Genomic DNA, 17,375 nt, shown 5'->3' with positions numbered 1-17,375 from the left:
TCAAATGAATGTCAAAACTTGACGTCAATTTAATGTCAAGTTTTGACATCGATTTGATTTGCATTTTTGACCAATTCTTTGATGACTATGTTTGACGTCAATTTGATGTCTATTTGACATCAATTGCCCGCTGGGAAGCCTCTAATTCGTAAACAAAACGATTTACGTACTAAATTCAGCAATAACACCGGCACAATTTGCATATGTTTAAACTCTCAAGACAGACGTCACATCCCGAACCTCACAGCAATTGGCTGCCGACCGCGTTTTACGCTTGATATTTGAGAACTGCCCAACCTTTTGACGCTCTCGGTCGCTCTCAACGCTTTCTCCGGTCCGCTGTCAATCCCAAAATGCACTGCGCGAGCGTGAAGCTCAACTTCCATAGGAATGAATTGAAAACGCTCGCTCCGCTCCGCTCGCAACGCGCCAGTGGAAACGCACCGTAAAGGCCTCATTATGCTTCTGCGTCAACTCCACGGCGTAGCTACGTCGTCACTCCTACGGCGTCGTGGCTGTTTTATGGTTCTGCGTCGGGTTGCATTGCATCGCGGTGCATTTCACCGCCAGAACGCTAGGTGGGGTGTGGTTCGCGAATCTCTTTGCTAGTTTGTTTTGGTTCCGTGCGCTGGTTCCGCGCGAGCGAAAGAGAGAGAGTGTTGTTGCCCGTCTATGGTTGTTGCAGCTGGAGCTAATCGACGTTGAACAACAAATGTAAATAAACTTTTTTTCAAAACAACCATTGATCTATTAATGTGCAATGAGTAAAAAAGCACGCCAAGAACAAAGGGCAAAGGTTTAAGTATACAATAAAAAAAAAAATAAGAGTAATAGGTACAAGAAACACACAATATAAAACTGAAACACAATATAAGTTAACCGTAATATAAAACATTATCTAAGAAAATGAACTATTTACAAAAGTGCACTGAATCACGAGGATGCCAAATGTTCAGTCTTGCTCTCTGCTCTCATACACCAATCACAGCCCTTGCGGTCTGCGTCGCCTCGACGCGTAGTTACAATTTTTTGGAGGTGCACGTCGAGCTACGGCGGAGGGGTTGGAGAGGGGTTCGCGGCGACGCAGAGGGGTCTGCGGGGGTACGCCGTCGATTCGACGCAGAAGCATAAAACAGGCTTAACGGTGCGTTTCCACTACAGCGGCAAAAGTCCGCTCAGTGCCGCTGGCAACGCTGTAACGTCTCCGCTTTGGGGTGTGTCTGTTCCAAGTGTGTTTAATATAAGTTTTTTCAACACACGGACAGTAATCATGATCAGCGATGCACGCGATTACATTTAGAAATAGACAAGCTTTGTTTCCAAATGCCCCAAGCAAAGATCCTTTCAATTTTATAAACTTTTATAAACCCAGCCAATAAATCACAATGAACACATCCAAAATAAAATCTTTAACATAACAACTGCAAAGCGTCTAATTTGTAAACAAAATGATTTACGCACTAAATCCAGCATAAAATCCGGCACAATTTGCATATTTTTAAACTCTCAAAACAGACGTCACATCCCGAACCTCACAGCAATTGGCTGCCGACCGCGTTTTTCGCTTGATATTTGCATAAAGTCGAGAACTGCCCAACCTTTTGACGCTCTCGGTCGCTCTCAACGCTTTCTCCGGTCCGCTGTCAATCCCAAAATGCACTGCGCGAGCGTGAAGCTCGACTTCCATAGGAATGAATTGAAAACGCTCGCTCCGCTCCGCTCGCAACGCGCCAGTGGAAACGCACCGTGAGTGTCCCAGTCACACCACTGAGAATGGCCGAATTCACATACGGTGTTTCACTCAATTGAGGCTAAAGCGAAATAAAAAAATAAATAAAGCTAAAGCAAAGGTTTTTTGATTACTCACTCTTGAGCATCTGGCGCGAGTGATTTCAATGTTAAGTCAATGTAAAGACGCGTTTACACGCGTCTAGAGGTCCTGCGGCGCGAATGAGGCGTTTAGCGCGGCGCAGGCGCGTCCAGTTCGCGCGAATGAGGCGAACTGACTAACACAGATAGCCTAATGCATCTGTCTTTTCTATCATTTCACTGTAGCTCAGCATCGCAATGTAAAGTTAACGTTATTACTTTAACAGCAGCAGTAAAACTGTTTCTACTGTGATGGTTTAACTTTGCAATCAATCCGTGGTTTATTCTTACATGTTTTTTCGTTGTGCATGATCACAGTTCATATGTGTGGGGAAAGATGAGCTATTAAGTAAAAATATTGCGTTAGGCTACTTCATGAGTTAATAAGAAAAAAGATTTTACAATTCCTGAAAATGCAGTGATGAAGTTCATGTTCTCATGATTTATTTTTATGAATAATTTTTTTTCAAAACATCCCCCCCTCTGTTTTTATTTTCACAAATCGCACCCTGAACTTAACCATTGGTCATCCAGTATCATGCATTTAGATCATGACAACCACAGATGAAACCAGGCATAGCCTACAGCACCTCACTATCATGGCAAAATGTAACTTTATGGTTTCTATGGTATTTGTATAAAAAACTACAAACACTTGTGTTCTTCGCTGAATTCAAGCGCTTCTCACTGGATCTCGTGACCGAGACCGATCTGAGTAAACGCATCTGCTCTAGTGAGCTCGCACTGCCGTTTGGACTTTGAGCCGAGCGGATAAATGGTCCTTGTGGTGCGCGGTTCAAATGAGTTTCGTTCCGCTTTTGGTACATAAACATTATCGAACATTTATCGACCCCTTGATATCGTTTTATTGAGAAAAATTATATCGCGATAATTATAGTTATCGTTTTATCGCCCAGCCCTAGTCGGCATTATTTAATCCTATGACCAGTGTTCGTAACAGCTTCCGTATGCATATGGATAGCCTCAAACTTAGCTATTTGCAGCTCCCTAAATACAATGACAAGCAGTTTTATAGATGAGGCATTCGGCATTCGCGTTTTCCATTTGGACCCACAAACTTGCTTAGCTATAGTTGCACGCACATATAGAGCAACGTGTTTCCACTTTCAAAGTGTATGGCAATATTTCAGCTAAGTCAAACAGTTATAAGATGCTTTGAAAGTTTAAAACTGGCCGTTGTCTTGAAGAGGCTTCCAGCACTCTGCTAGTGTGGGAGGGGCAGTGCATGGGCTGCACGTGAACTGCAGCGTCTCCAGCAACACAGAGCTGCCTGCAGACGCCTGTTTGTAAATAATGCGGGAAAAAAACTATCGGCGAACGCAGCAGCCGCATATCGGCCGATGCCGATACACGTAAAACCCGCAAATATCGGTCGATCACTAAATAAAATAAAAAACTTTAATTGTGATAATTAAAATAATTGAATATTGAATATTGAGTGGCCAATTTTTGCTCATTTATTAATAGTATTTATATAATATATATAACTGCGCAGCTCCCCCCTGTAGCCTAAATGATCTAGCACAGCAGCACCTGCTTAAAAAAAATTCTGGCACCGCCCCTGGTTATAACGGCCCACATATTAAAAATGGTCGGGTTTAAATCGGGCTCGGGCTCATAATTACAGTGAACGTGTTGGGTCGGGCCGGGCTCGGACACAACGTGCTCGGGCTCGGGTAGGGTCGGGCTTGATTTGTTGGGCCCGATTTAAGCTCTACTGTAAATGTTTTTTTTTTTTTTTTGTTTTTTTTTATGTCTCGTTTGCTTTTGTTAAGAATATTGGTTAGGTTTAGGCTAGGGGATAATGTAGGAGTTACGATATTAGTACTTTACATACTGTATGTGTAGTTGTGATGCTCAAGTTATCTCTTGATAGAGTGTTAGCCTACTTAATTACTCATGACACATCAACTATGTTAGACCTTAAAGTGCAACTGAAATAAAAATTGACCCTATTTACTTTGTTAGCGCATATTACTAGTCTTGTGGTGAACAATTAATCCGTGCAAGTTAATACACAGAAAAAAATAGTTTGCCGTCGTAATCTTTAATCAAAGTCTGAAAAGTTGCTTCCGGTCTGGAATGGCGTTCCTTCTCTGATGACGTAGGTTTGACGGCTTGGTTTGGGAAACGCTTAACCACTCCCCTCAAACCGTTAGTCTGTAATGAGCGAGAGATGGAGAGGAGGAGCGCTAGAGTAAAACCCTGCCCTCTGTTCAATATTCCTTTTCACTGGGAAATACGTCACAACACTGGAGAAAAGTCGTTTGCAACTTCCGGTTCACGCGGACTTTAATTGAAAATAGCCTACAGATCAGGCATTGAAAAAAAAACACTATCAGTCAATGGAATTGCTCTTGGGCTCGAAGCAGGGTAGAATTTGACAGGGACATAAGATTTGGCACAACACCAGTTTATTTTATCACGTATTATGTATGAAAATCTAAAACATCTAACCTTACACCACTATCTCTAAACAATTACTAATAGAACACTTTCCTCTGAGTCATTTGCCATTTGTCACTTTTTAGAGGAATAACTGTTTACCTTTCAATTTGAAGAACTATATTCATAAGCATAATCAGACTTAAAAGACAAACGCAGTGTACACACACACACACACACACACACACACACACAAACACACACAAACAAACACACACGCACGCACACACATACACACACACATTTGCAGTTGCTGATGAAAACGGCAATGCATTCTGAAGCTTTAATTACCGGCTGTGACACTGCACAAAAAGACTAAATAAGACATGTCAGTTGGACTCACAACTGAGCTCCATAGCTTTTATGGTCTTGACACTTCATTGAGGAAATTACAATATTCACTGTAATTTCAGAAATTGCACAGCAATAAAAATATGCTTAAGGTCTTCTCAAGCTGTCACAATTTTAAGGCGTTCACAAATCGTTGATTGTGCATCGCTGCTATTTGTTCCCTATGTGGCTCTTTCTCTGATGACAGAACATTTAATGACAGCCTCCTTCATGTCAAAATTCAAATGTAATTTTTAGCCAGAGACAAACATATATTTGTAATACAATGCGCTTGTTGTTGTTTTTTTTCAGCTTACATTTTCCTATAAAAGCCTTATGTTAGCCCTTGACTAATCTTGCAATACCATATTTTTGATTATCAGAATAAAATCTGGTCCACTTACAGTAGCAGGCCACTTATTCTTGTCAAGAATTGTCTCATCTCACTTGGAATAGGAAGTGAAAGAGGTAAAGCCCCTTTCACACAGAGATTCCCGGGAAATAATGTGTCCTGGGATTTGTCCCGGGATTGTTTGATTTTGGTTCATTCACACTGCCAGTGACTTTCCGGAATCTGTGAGTGCGTTCACACACATCCCGTAAAGATTGTGACGTCAGGATGTGATAACTGTCAGATTTCAGTTCCCTTTCAGTCGCTCACGTTCGACGTAGTCGACGTGTCGACTGATTGGGATCACGCTTAGGGAGCCTGTCATCTTCGAGTATTGTTAAAACGAGCCAATGTACATTGGCGTGAGTGAATTGCATCTCGCGCTCTGCCACGCAGCGTGCGTATAAACACGGAAGCGGATGCACACACCACTTGTCTTTCGCTTCGGAGACAATCGGCATCAATGTCTCCGAAGAGTGCTGTTGTTTACAACAAGCGAGTGTGTCGGTGTTCTTCTAGGAAGACTCTCCCAGTACTGGTGGTTCTACAGTGTGAGTGCAGCGGTGATCGCGAGCCTTGAGCTCTCAACTGCTGTTTTAACAGCATCAAATTTCTGTGTTTATTGACGGCTGGTTAAAGGGCGGAAAAGTGAGTGCTTCACTGTTTCAGTTCACTGTTCAGTGTTGCTGCGGTCATTCCCCTGTGTGCTCGGGCACTGGTGACGGTTCCCATTTCCTGAAAGAGCAATACGGGTGCGTTTACGTCTTTAACCCTTTCATACGTAAGGTTAAAATATTCTGGCTGACCCCCCAGCATGAGTTTTTCAAGGCGACCGTTATTTAGAATGTGTCACTCTATGGTTTCCATGGTGACGCGTCATTGCTTGTCACGAGACACACCTCAGCAGCAACAGCGCTGAATGAATGATGATCTGCTTTTATGTAATTTTTCCTTTTTTATTCAAAATATTCACACATTTGTTGGATATGGCATGAAATATCTGATAATCCGATTGTCAAATATATGCAAGTGGAAGTGTTTTGTTGTTTAAACACCTTTATAACGATCGCGTTAGTTGAGCTGTATGCGCGATGGGCGCCGCCATGTTAGTTTGTGCCCCAGACACAGTTTAGAGAATCAGATGATACACTGTAAAACCTAAGACTGAAAGTTACTAAACTAAATGAGTACATTTAACTTATTTTTTTTTAAAAGTTAGTTTAACTTAATAAAATATGTGATATTAACTCAAAAACTGCAATGTATTAAGCAGAACTTAAACCGAATAAGTTATGAATAACCTATTAGTTATTTTAGCTTTTAAATTTTATTTTTCAAGAAATTACTTTTGTATAAGGAAATGAAATAAACACTTAAATAAATACATTTAACATTTTCTGCTTCATTTGAAGCCTACATTTAGGTCTCTCTACGGCGTTCTCCCTCACGCACCGGAAAACCCCGCGTATTTATTTCAATCTGCCCATCCCCCACAGCTCTCACACACGAAGTAACTCGGAGTCGGAACAGAATGGCGGCCATGGAGAGATTTAACAGGTAAGCACGGCAAAATGCTTCGTCCTCTTTAGAGCACTTGTATACGTTTAACGTTGTATTGTCGTGACTCTTCATCTTAAGAAGACCGACTAGCTAAAGTAACGTACTAACTACTGTAGTAAGACTAAGTTATGCCATTTGTGTCACGTCACAGAAACGACAAGCCAACGCGACATTGCATTTAGCACTAACTTACTCAGAGATTTTTTTTTTAATCAGCGGCAGTAAGTTAGTTGTACTGTGAGTACACGACAGTTTTGTCACTGGAACAGTAATTTATATGTGTGTGCGTTTTGTCACATTTTTACCGTGTCCCGCGCAAATTTGGATATTTATCAGTGAGGACGAAACTGACTGACTCCACTAGTGCTAACCGTCATTCACACGGCAAAAACTAAAGAAATAGGTAACGTTAATACAAGCTGACATACTCTTTTATTTATTATGTTGTGAGTAAACCACAGATTCGTAAGTGGAAAATTAATATTTTTTGTATTTTCTCATTTTAGCGTAAACAAACGTGTCCCGCGCAATTTTGGATATTGTGAGGAGACTAGCAGCTAGCAGCTATAACGTTATCGTCCACCGACCGACATTTAACTGTTACCCGGCAAAAACTAAATAAAAAAGGTAATACAAGCTGACCTATTTCTTCATTTATAATGCTGTGAGTAAACTTAATTTTTTTCAGTGGAAGATTAATTAATTTCTGTGTGTTTTCTCACATTTTTGCTTAGACAAAAGTGTCCCGAGCCATTTTGGATCATTATCAGTGATTGAGACTACCATCCACCGCCCGTCATTCACATGGCAACAACTGCAGAAATAGGTAATACAAGCTGACTTATTCCTTTATTTATTATGCTGTGAGTAACGTAAACCAATTTTTTGACAGTGGAAAACTAATTAATATTTTGTGTTTTTTCTCACATTTTGGCATAGACAAATGTGTCCCTTGGGCAATTTTGGACATCGGTGAGGAGACTATCAACCACCGACCGTCATTCATACGAAAAAAAAAAAAAAAAGGTAATACAAGCTGACATATTTCCTCATTTATAATGATGAGTAAACTACAGTTTTGTCAGTGTAAGAGTAATTCATATTTTTGTGTTTTCTCACGTATTTGCATAGACAAACGTGTTCTGTGCAATTTAGGGTCTATATTAGTGAGGAGACTGACTGACTATCCTCCACATCGACTGTCATTCACGTGGCAAAAATGAAAGAAAAAGGTACTACAAACTGACCTATTCTATTTATTATGCTGTGAGTAAATTACATTTTTGTCAGTGGAAAATGTATTAATATTTTTTTTTTTTTTTTTTTTTTTTCACAGTTCAAAATAGACAAACGTGTCCTGCGCATTTTTGGATCTATTTCAGTAAGAAGACTGACTGACTATCCTCCAGTGACTGTCATTCACATGGCAAAAACTAAAGAAAAAGGTAATTTCCCAGGGAAAGCAAGAACTGAGAACTGATAAGAATGTAAAATATGCACCTTGAAATGCAATGTAAGTCATTTTGGATAGAAGCGTCTGCCAAATGTGTAAATGTAATGTAATACAAGCTGAGATATAAAGGGTATGCACTGACATCACTTTCCTGCCGGAACACGCCCCCCTAGTCAGACTGAGTGGCTAAAGAGCTGCAGCGTGACTGGAGTTAACAGGGAAACTGAGAAAACTCGAGTAAAACAAAGGATTATCAGTTTAAATTAAATGTTGGACTGGATATAGTGTTCCTAACAACTTATCAAAGATCCAGTTATCCATGGATATTGACATGTAGTCAGGAATCCTGTTTTCTGACATTTTATATGTGCCTGGTTTCGACGATTATTTCAGTTATTTAATTCAATTTACAATTATTCAGAATATACGATGGTAAATATTTAACTGATGAGTTGTCAATACAATATATAACAATACAATATATATGGTATGATTTTACCCCTAAATTCAGCATAGTCTGACAGTCTGTAAAAATAAAACCTTGGCTTTCTTGTCAAATCTAGTTGTACTGTCAATCTCAAAGCTCTTTTCCATTTTAGATGTGCTTTGTGTGTTTTTATAGTGAAAACAAATGCTGCCGCTCAGTCTTTTTGCCACTTAGCCGATGGTGACGTCAACGCATAACCTCTATTCTAGCATTTATGCTGTGAGTAAACCAGTTTTGTCAGTGGAAGATTAATGTTTTTTTTGTTTGTTTGTTTATTCACAGTTCGCCAGACAGAAGTCACGTGCAGTTTTGTATTTTGGACAGTGAGGAGACTGACTGACCATCTTTCACAACATTCATCACTGAGAACCTTTTGTAAAATAAATTATTTTTCAATAAATACTATTAATAACTGCATCCTTTTCTTTGACCATTTCTTTATACCAGGGTTCCTCAAACTCGGTCCTGGAGGGCCGCTGTCCTGCAGAGTTTAGCTCCAACACTGATCAAACACACCTGAGCAAGCTAATCAATGTCTTCAGGATCTCTAGAAACTCACAGCTAGGTGTGTTTGATCAGGGTTGGAGCTAAACTGTGCAGGACATGGCCCTCCAGGACCGAGTTTGAGGAACACTGCTTTATACCAATGTTTTTCCTTTGTCTTATAAAACTTTATTAATTTGAGTTTAATCAACTTAAATCATTTACGGCAATCGTTTTTCTAAAACCATTTGAGTAGCTATATAGTTGTTATGACTTGATTAGATTTATTAAATGAACTCAAACCAGTTAGTTTAAATGGTTTAAATTACTTTAAAAATTTAATGGAATGAACTTAAAATATTCAAGTTACATAGACTCAAAATGAATGACTAAACGAACACTAAATTATGAGTGAATATGACTCAATATATATAAGTTCACAATACTCATATGTATTTATTTTTAAACTTAAATGGTTTGCCGCAATTAGTTTCCTCAATCGGTTTGAGTTGAGTTAACTTGTTGGGTTTTACAGTGTACGAATACAACACGTGAATTCATCCACTTCTCCCGAAATACATAAAAGTAAGTGGTAGGTGAACTGGGAGAAGAATAGAGTAAACTTTGAAGTTACTTACACAATGTGTATCTGATATGAATAAAACGTGTCTAATTATAATGGAAAGGATTATTATTGCCTCTTCCATAGACATAAGTGTGTATTTTAAATACTCTAAATGTATTGTTTTTTTTTGTACTTATGTGAATTTATATGTCTGAAACCTAAAATAAACATTAAGTGGTTGAAAACACTGAAAAGTTTTGATATATGACAGCTCTGAGCACATTTGAATTTAGCAGTTGATCACGTGATGCACTAACCGTTCTAATCACACCGGTGTGATTGTACGCTCCAGGGACCAGCCTAGACTGATCACACCGGTGTGATCGTACGTGCGAAAGGGTAAAAAAAAAAAAAAGATGCCATTCCACCCTTACATTGCTGGATGCGATCGTTCCCTGTCCCCCCAAATGGACGGTCACAATAGTGGAGTTTTAATAGGGATCCCAATCAGTCGACGCATCGACTACGTTGAACGTGAGCGACTGAAAGGGAACGTCTTGGTTACGTATGTAACCCTCGTTCCCTGAAGGAGGGAACGGAGAAGTAGTCCCGTCACCACTATTGCTGGACCACCGCTGACTCCGGGCTCCGTTCGTCTCCTCAGCGAAAAACAAGTGGTGCGTGCATCCGCTTCCGTGTTTATACCTGCGCTGCGGGGCACAGCACAAGATGCAATTCACGCACGCCAATGTACATTGGCTCGTTTTAACAATACTCGAAGATGACAGGCTCCCTAAGCGTGATCCCAATCAGTCGACACGTCGACTACGTCTCCGTTCCCCACTTCAGGGAACGAGGGTTATATACGTAACCGAGACCTTCTGCTGATAACTCCTCTTCGTCATTTCTACACGAAGACGAGTCCATACTCCCCAGTAGCGCCACTGGGTTTGCCGAGTGGCTCGTTCCCCATATGCTGTAGCATAGGTTGTAGAAAGGCCTGTGCGATGGCACGTGCGTCATCACTACGACACACCCCTTACAGCATTGGTCCTGGCTTTTGTTCACACAGGGCGCGTTCCGGGACTGATCCCAGCAATGTTACTAGGTCCCCATCCCGGCATCGATCCCAGCATCAATCCCGGGATGTGTTTGCGTGTTTTACATTAAAGCAGCCAAGCAAGTTTTCCTTTTCTAACACCTGGAAGTTGTATGAAACCATCCAATGAGATTAAAGCTTGAAATATCGAGAAAGTTCTTATTTGTGTGCAATATGCATCAGACTGTCAGTAAATAGAGTGCTGCAGGGATGGTGTATTTTTGTAGATCAAAACCCGGAAATGAGTTAGGATTGTAGGATTCAGTGGAACTTTTAACTGAAGTCAATGTTTTTTGTTTTTTTTTGGTTAAATGCCTGTGGTTAACATAAGCTCAAGATATTTTCACGTTTTATTCTGTGACAATGAATACAGTACATCATTTAGGCAGTTGCTAACAAGAGGCTAAAAGGGACTACAGAGGTTGTTGGTATTCTTTGTTTACACTCTTCAATTTTTTTTAGTTAACAGTTTGTTTTCTCCCAGTGGTTTGTTGTTTTTGCATTAAGGTGAAACTTTGAGTCTTTATGTTGTTTTTTTAGTAGTTTTTTTTTATTGTCTTACAGCCGACCAGGGAATAGTGACCATTAAAGCATGTCACGTGACTTCCATTTCGCAACATCTAGGGAAGCACGTTGTTAAAGGGGTCATATAATGGTACATGCACTTTTACAAGTTGATTGTACTGAAATGTGTGTTGGCAGTGCCTGTACACAACCATCATAAAATGATAAAAATCCATCCCAGTGGTTTTTTTAAAATCTTCTTATATGTTTCCCCTGTCTCAAATCAAGCTGTTCGATATTGTGACGTCACAATATCGACGCCCCTCCCACGATGGCTGATTGACAGCAGCGTTTCAAACACAGACCCGCCCTCGCGCCCTCGTGAGCGAGCTGTCAATCATAGCACGCGCCGACCGGCGCGTTCATTGTTGATAGCTGGAGTGCTGAGCAGAATGGCATCTAACGATTGTGGTGTTCTGTTCTTGGGTGTAATAACGAACACAGCAGTCATATTGATGATGTTTCTAAATCCGTACAGCTGAAGACGCAGTGGCTGAGTTTGTTTTCGAAGGGAATATTCCCCACGATCAACGTCAATGCTCTCATATTTGCGCGAATCATTTCACCAGACTCGAGACTGTTTTACAAACGAGGGTCAGTATAAAGCTGTTTTTGCTAAGAAGCTGCTCCAGAAAAAAGGATCAGTACCAACTATTCGTGTTCCTGCTGCACCTCCTGAAGAACAAGTGAGTGTAACGTTTTATTGACCTTTATATTAATCTTTATATTAATCTTTGCAAATAGCTTGCACGCTTCATGATGAATGTGGCTATTTTTACACTCAGGGTACATTATGGCATGTTTTCTATGTACGACGTTCTCAATATAATTCATAATCCCACGTTTATAATGAACAACGCGTTATGGTTTTTGTATTATTATTTTAAACGGTGTACGCACAGAACAGAGGGGCGGGGTGAGCAAAGCTCATTATCATTTAAAGACACATGCACTGAAACGGCGTGCTGAAAACAGAGCTGTTTTTGACCAGGTAAAATGAGTGTTTTCTTACAATACTAATGAGAATTTTTAATTACAGTATATTACAAACTTTTAATTTAGACCCTAAAGAATCATATTAGCTTGTACAAAAATGACATTATATGACCCCTTTAAGACACTAGGTAAGGAGCGGGTGCCACTATTGTATGTTTTGAGTTTTCTTAAGTAGCATAGATTAGGTAGGGTGTGTTGAACGCCGAAGACTTTATTTTGTTTGTTGTGTCTTTTTTGTTTTCTAGTTGTATTAGTAGTTTATTGGGAAGGGGATGTAGTTAGAATGCACGTTTTGTTTTGTTTCTTTCTTTGATTTATCCCCGCTCAGGTTTCTACTCCTTTTGTACGGTATTTGTGTTTTGTTTTTGTTTGTTTTTTCTCTCTCTTTTGAGCACTTTGTTGAGCACTTTTCTTTTCAATTTAAACTCCCTTTGTTCTTGTGTTCTTTTGCACCAGCACCTTAATCACGTTACCAGGGTTAAACGCGGAATGCTAACTTCTGGGTTAGCCTACAGAAATATGTCTTCATTACAGAACTCTATGCACCATGGGTGGTCTAACCCAGGGGTTCTCAACCTTTTGCAACTCATGGCCCACCAATGAGTGTTTAAAAACATTCCGAGGACCACCTTTCCACATATGATAGTATGAACACAGAATAACAGAAAATTCTAAAAGTACAATGATATACTCTGCTGTTAATCTGTTATGCCACTGTAGCAGAGTCAGCTATATAGATGAAAACTGTCCTTGTATCAAAAAGACTTTGCAGGTTTACTCAGTAACCATTCCTGTAACAATAACAGGCTAACATACCTGTAACAACAGGTCAGACACACAAGAGGGGATTCTCTCTATTCGCTGCAACACGATCACTATAACACAAATGTTATTTCTCGTGCCATTTATACCCCAAAAATGTTTTTTGTTTTTGTTTTTTTTGCGTGCATATAATTAGGATTAGGGGTGGGAAGTGCGTGCGTATTACACGCCATACAGTGCGTATCATATGCACGCGAAAACTGCATATCATATGCACGCCAAAATATTTTGCCATATAAATGGCACGAGAAATAGGCCTAACATTCGTGGTATAGATACGAAATGTTCAACAAAGTTCATTCACCCCAATTTACATAGCCTATACTGTAAGTGTAATTTATCAAATACAGTTAGTGATATGAACTTGACTGTTTAAAACAATATTAAACAGCCCAGTTTTGTTCAAATGTCTCTGAAGCTTTGGTTTTAGCGCCTCATTTGACAACATTTCTCCACATTCAACACCTGAATCCACATTCAACAACATTTCTCCACACGCGCCTTCGACTTAAGGAGGTCGCGCACCGGACGAGAAGCGCAGCGGCACGTCTTTAAAATTCGAACACATTATTTTCTATGAGTGTACACACCGGCGGCGTCTGTCCGCAGCGCCAGCTATGCCTCAATATTCTGTTCAAAAACCTGTCGCGCCACTGAGCGCCATTTACATAGTTTTATATTAAATTTACTACATTATATTTGTAAAGCGTCATTAATGTAGCCTATACTGACTTCACCATGTGCTGCAAGATACATTTAGTTTTATATTCAAATTTACAGAAATCAGCTGCGTGGATGAAAATGACCGGATTTTCAGGTGAGATTCTCAATTAATTCAGTTAATGTACGTCCTGAGGTAAAGTGTTCAGACTGCAGACTCAGCAACGATTGTATTTAATTGTAATTGAAAACTGAATTGCAATCATAACATAGTACAGACATTATCTTAATTTCGTAATGTCCTTAAACATAACAATATTGCTGGCCATAAACTGAGAAAGTGCGCGTGTTCGATACCTCGAGTTGTAGACGCAGCGCTGCGCTTCTCGTCCGTGTGCGACTCCCTCAGTACCTGCCCTTATAAAACCAAATTTAATGTATTCAGCGTCGTATTTTCTCACCACACACTTCGAAGCTTTTCCCTGCACAGGTCTGTCTCCCACATCTGCTTTTCTTTTCAGAAAACGATTAACGATATTACAGTAACGTAATGTTACTGCGTCTGATCCGATCTGACATGATTGGTGTTGTGATATTTAAACCTAAATTTGCTTTTAGATAATGCATTTTGACTTGACTTGAGTGTTTTTGATCATATAAATTCATAAGAACAATTAGATAATTAGAAAATAACAAGATTTGTAAATAAAAAAATAAAAAAAATAATAATTTGGGGGTAGTCTACCACTGCCTACACGGCCCACCAGATGACGCTCCGAGGCCCACCAGAGGGCCGCGGCCCACCGGTTGAGAATCACTGGTCTAACCTGAGGTTACTGCCTTGAGCTCTGAACATTACACAAATATCCACTCATATTTTCTGGGAAATCTAGTGCCAGTATGACTGACTCACTGAACTTAAAAGGTGCCTTATGGTTCATTATTCAAATGACCATCCATTTTAATAAGACCTGCACTAATGGCAGTGAACAGCCCATCATTATCTCTTCACTTATCACCCACAGAACCCCCCACATTCACCTTACTACCTGGATATCAATTATCCTGACAAGACCAGTCATCTCTGTTATGATGCCAGTCCACCCCTCGCTGTCTTTCTCTCGCTCAAATCCTGTCCAGAAATAGCCACAGTAGCTTTTTCTAGAGGCCCACAAAGTGACGACGTTCCAGCTTATAATGTTTCCTTCATGGTTTTAGAGGAAAAAAAGAGCTTGGATTGTTTGTACGTCAGAGGAGAGGAGAGGAGCAGAGGAGAAAACCATTGGTGAATGGCCTATTCCTCACATAAAGCTGTCATGGCACTATATTTCAGGCCATCTTAAGATTAACTACTTTTATGTTCTTCTTGGAGCTTGGCAATATAAATCACCTTCCACTTTTGTTGTATGGAAAGAAACAAACAGCTCAAACACAAATCTCTTTTTGTGTTTTATTGAAGAAATAAAATAAAATAGTGTCGGAATGACACTGGGTTGAGAAAGTGATGACAGAATTCATATTTTTTAGGCAAAATATTAGGCAACACTTTACAATAAGGTTTAATTTGTTAACATTAGCTACATTAGTTAACATAAACAATGAAAACAAAATATTTCTAAAACATTTATTAATCTTAGAGTGTAACTTTGCCTATAGTATATGCCTACTTTGCCTCCTAGTATATGTAAATGAAAATTAATAATGTTTACTCATGATCTGTGTTGCCTGGACTGTGAAATTCAGAGAAAAAAAAAAGAAAAAAAAAAAAGATTAGACTTACGCATTTTTATATCCCTGCCCAAAGACAGTCGGATCGGCAGATGGTTATTAACAGTTATTGTAAGGTTTATCACTGAAAATTGTATCATACTTTGTCAACTTTAAACAGCATTATTGTAAAAATGGAACACTATGGCAACAGCTTTCATACCTGTGCGCAGTGTTTTCTCTAGGTAGCACTGATTTCAAAACAATGTTACACCTTTCTACTTTTTTATAGGCATCGAAGTTTTATTGAAAGCCCATTTTGTCAGCGGTGAAGTACCCCTTTAATGTAATGTTTTAACATTTACTAATACATTATTAAAATCAAAAGTTTGAGCACTACAGTAGCTTCATGCTGAATTCCAAATTTCCAAAAGACATCTTCAAACTCTCAAAATGTCCCAGGCCTTCAGTTTAATTAGGATTTATTTAAGTCGGTCTGATACACCATGTCATCTTAGAGAAGTGAGTGCTGCATTTCTTTTTTCAATGTCAGACAAGTGAATGGCTTCTCCTCAGCCTTCCAGCTCATGCTAAAATCTCAGTAATGCTGTCTTGCTTGAAATGACCAACTTCTTAATTGTTGCTTTCATGGAACTGGGAGAATGACTAGAGAAAGCGTTGCGTTCTCTTGTAAAAGTTTTGTGTTCTCATGTTGGTGATGGACATGAGTATGAGATGGGAGGGGACACAAAAGTCCCCAAAGTTCCACAGAAATGTTCTCAGGGAAACACAAAACTTGTGTGTTCTCTTGCAAAAGCATTGTGTTCCTCCAAGAAACTTTGACTTTGCTTTCAAAATCGATGACAAAATATTTCCTCCCTATCATTTAAAGGTGTGTTATGCCATGTCATAATTACCGTAACAATTCTGAACTGTAAAAAGCTTTCATGTGCTTGTAGAACTTGTAATTACAACGTAAACTCATCATTTTCTAATCTCTTGCATTTAATCATGCAAACTCACTGCAAATCAACAGTTAATGAAAGCATTACTTTTATATATTGTTTTCATTCCACCACTATTTTTGTATTAGAGTTAATATATTATTACAATTAATATTGTAGGCTTAGTTCATTTTGAAAAATGCTGCAAATCAAGCTCATTTTGCAACTTGTTGACCCAAAATCAGTAATCAAGAGTTTGCTGCACCAGTTAAACTGAAAGTGCCAGAATAAATCTTTGTCAAATATTCTACCAGAGTTCCTGAGATTCCACAGCATGACTCCAAACAGGTAAAAGTTTTCTCATTCTGATGCAAGAACAAACCTGCCATTAAAGCTTATTAACTCTGCCTCTTATTCCAATAATATATTCAATCCATTCCTCTAATCAACACACTACAAAGCAGCACGAAGAGCGGTAGAAAAGAGCAAAGCAACAAGCCAATAGGCTGAAAGCTTGTCTTATTACACCTTGACATCAAAGACAGCATTGCTTCCCCGCATCAACACAAATGAGCATCTCAATCTCGTCAGGAAACAAGGGGAAAATTGGCCCGTGCTAATGTGCCATTTAAATGCAAAGAGCAATTTCTGCAGTGCTAGCTAAGATTTTTTTGCTTTTTTGCACCTGATCTTCAAAGGCGGCATGTCAAAGTTTTGGAGAAGGGTTGACGTTCTTGCAGCAGGGGGCAGTGGAAAGATCAGGGCACCACCTGTCTGTTTGAAGTCAAACAAAAAGAAAACTGAAAACCCAACACTAGTTTTAATGATCTAGTATTTTGGCGGGTAAACAAAGAGGTGCTCTTAATAAACAGAATGTATAACTTCAACTTGCATTCTTCACTTAAATCATAAAGGCACTCAATTTCTGAAGATCATTCAAGAGTTTATGTGCTGTATGCTAGCAGGTGTTCCTCCTCAA

At 39.4% G+C, this 17,375-nt stretch overlaps 1 protein-coding gene and 1 long non-coding RNA gene across 10 annotated transcripts in view; one reads left to right on the top strand and one right to left on the bottom strand.

Moving 5' to 3' along the window:
* Positions 1–17,375, bottom strand: part of ptprua (protein tyrosine phosphatase receptor type Ua) — a 480,983-nt gene that overhangs the window by 351,011 nt on the left and 112,597 nt on the right. The gene's annotated exons all lie outside the window — the stretch shown is intronic.
* Positions 7,746–11,837, top strand: LOC311299840. The gene is made up of 3 exons (XR_014629200.1): positions 7,746–7,848; positions 7,953–8,461; positions 9,670–11,837. It is a non-coding gene; the product is annotated as an uncharacterized lncRNA (long non-coding RNA).

Source organism: Rutilus rutilus (assembly GCF_951802725.1).
Source record: "Rutilus rutilus genome assembly, chromosome: 11".
Lineage (NCBI taxonomy): Eukaryota > Metazoa > Chordata > Actinopteri > Cypriniformes > Leuciscidae > Rutilus > Rutilus rutilus.
Note: the sequence above shows the minus strand (reverse complement) of the source record. Positions and strands in the feature narration are given on the sequence as shown.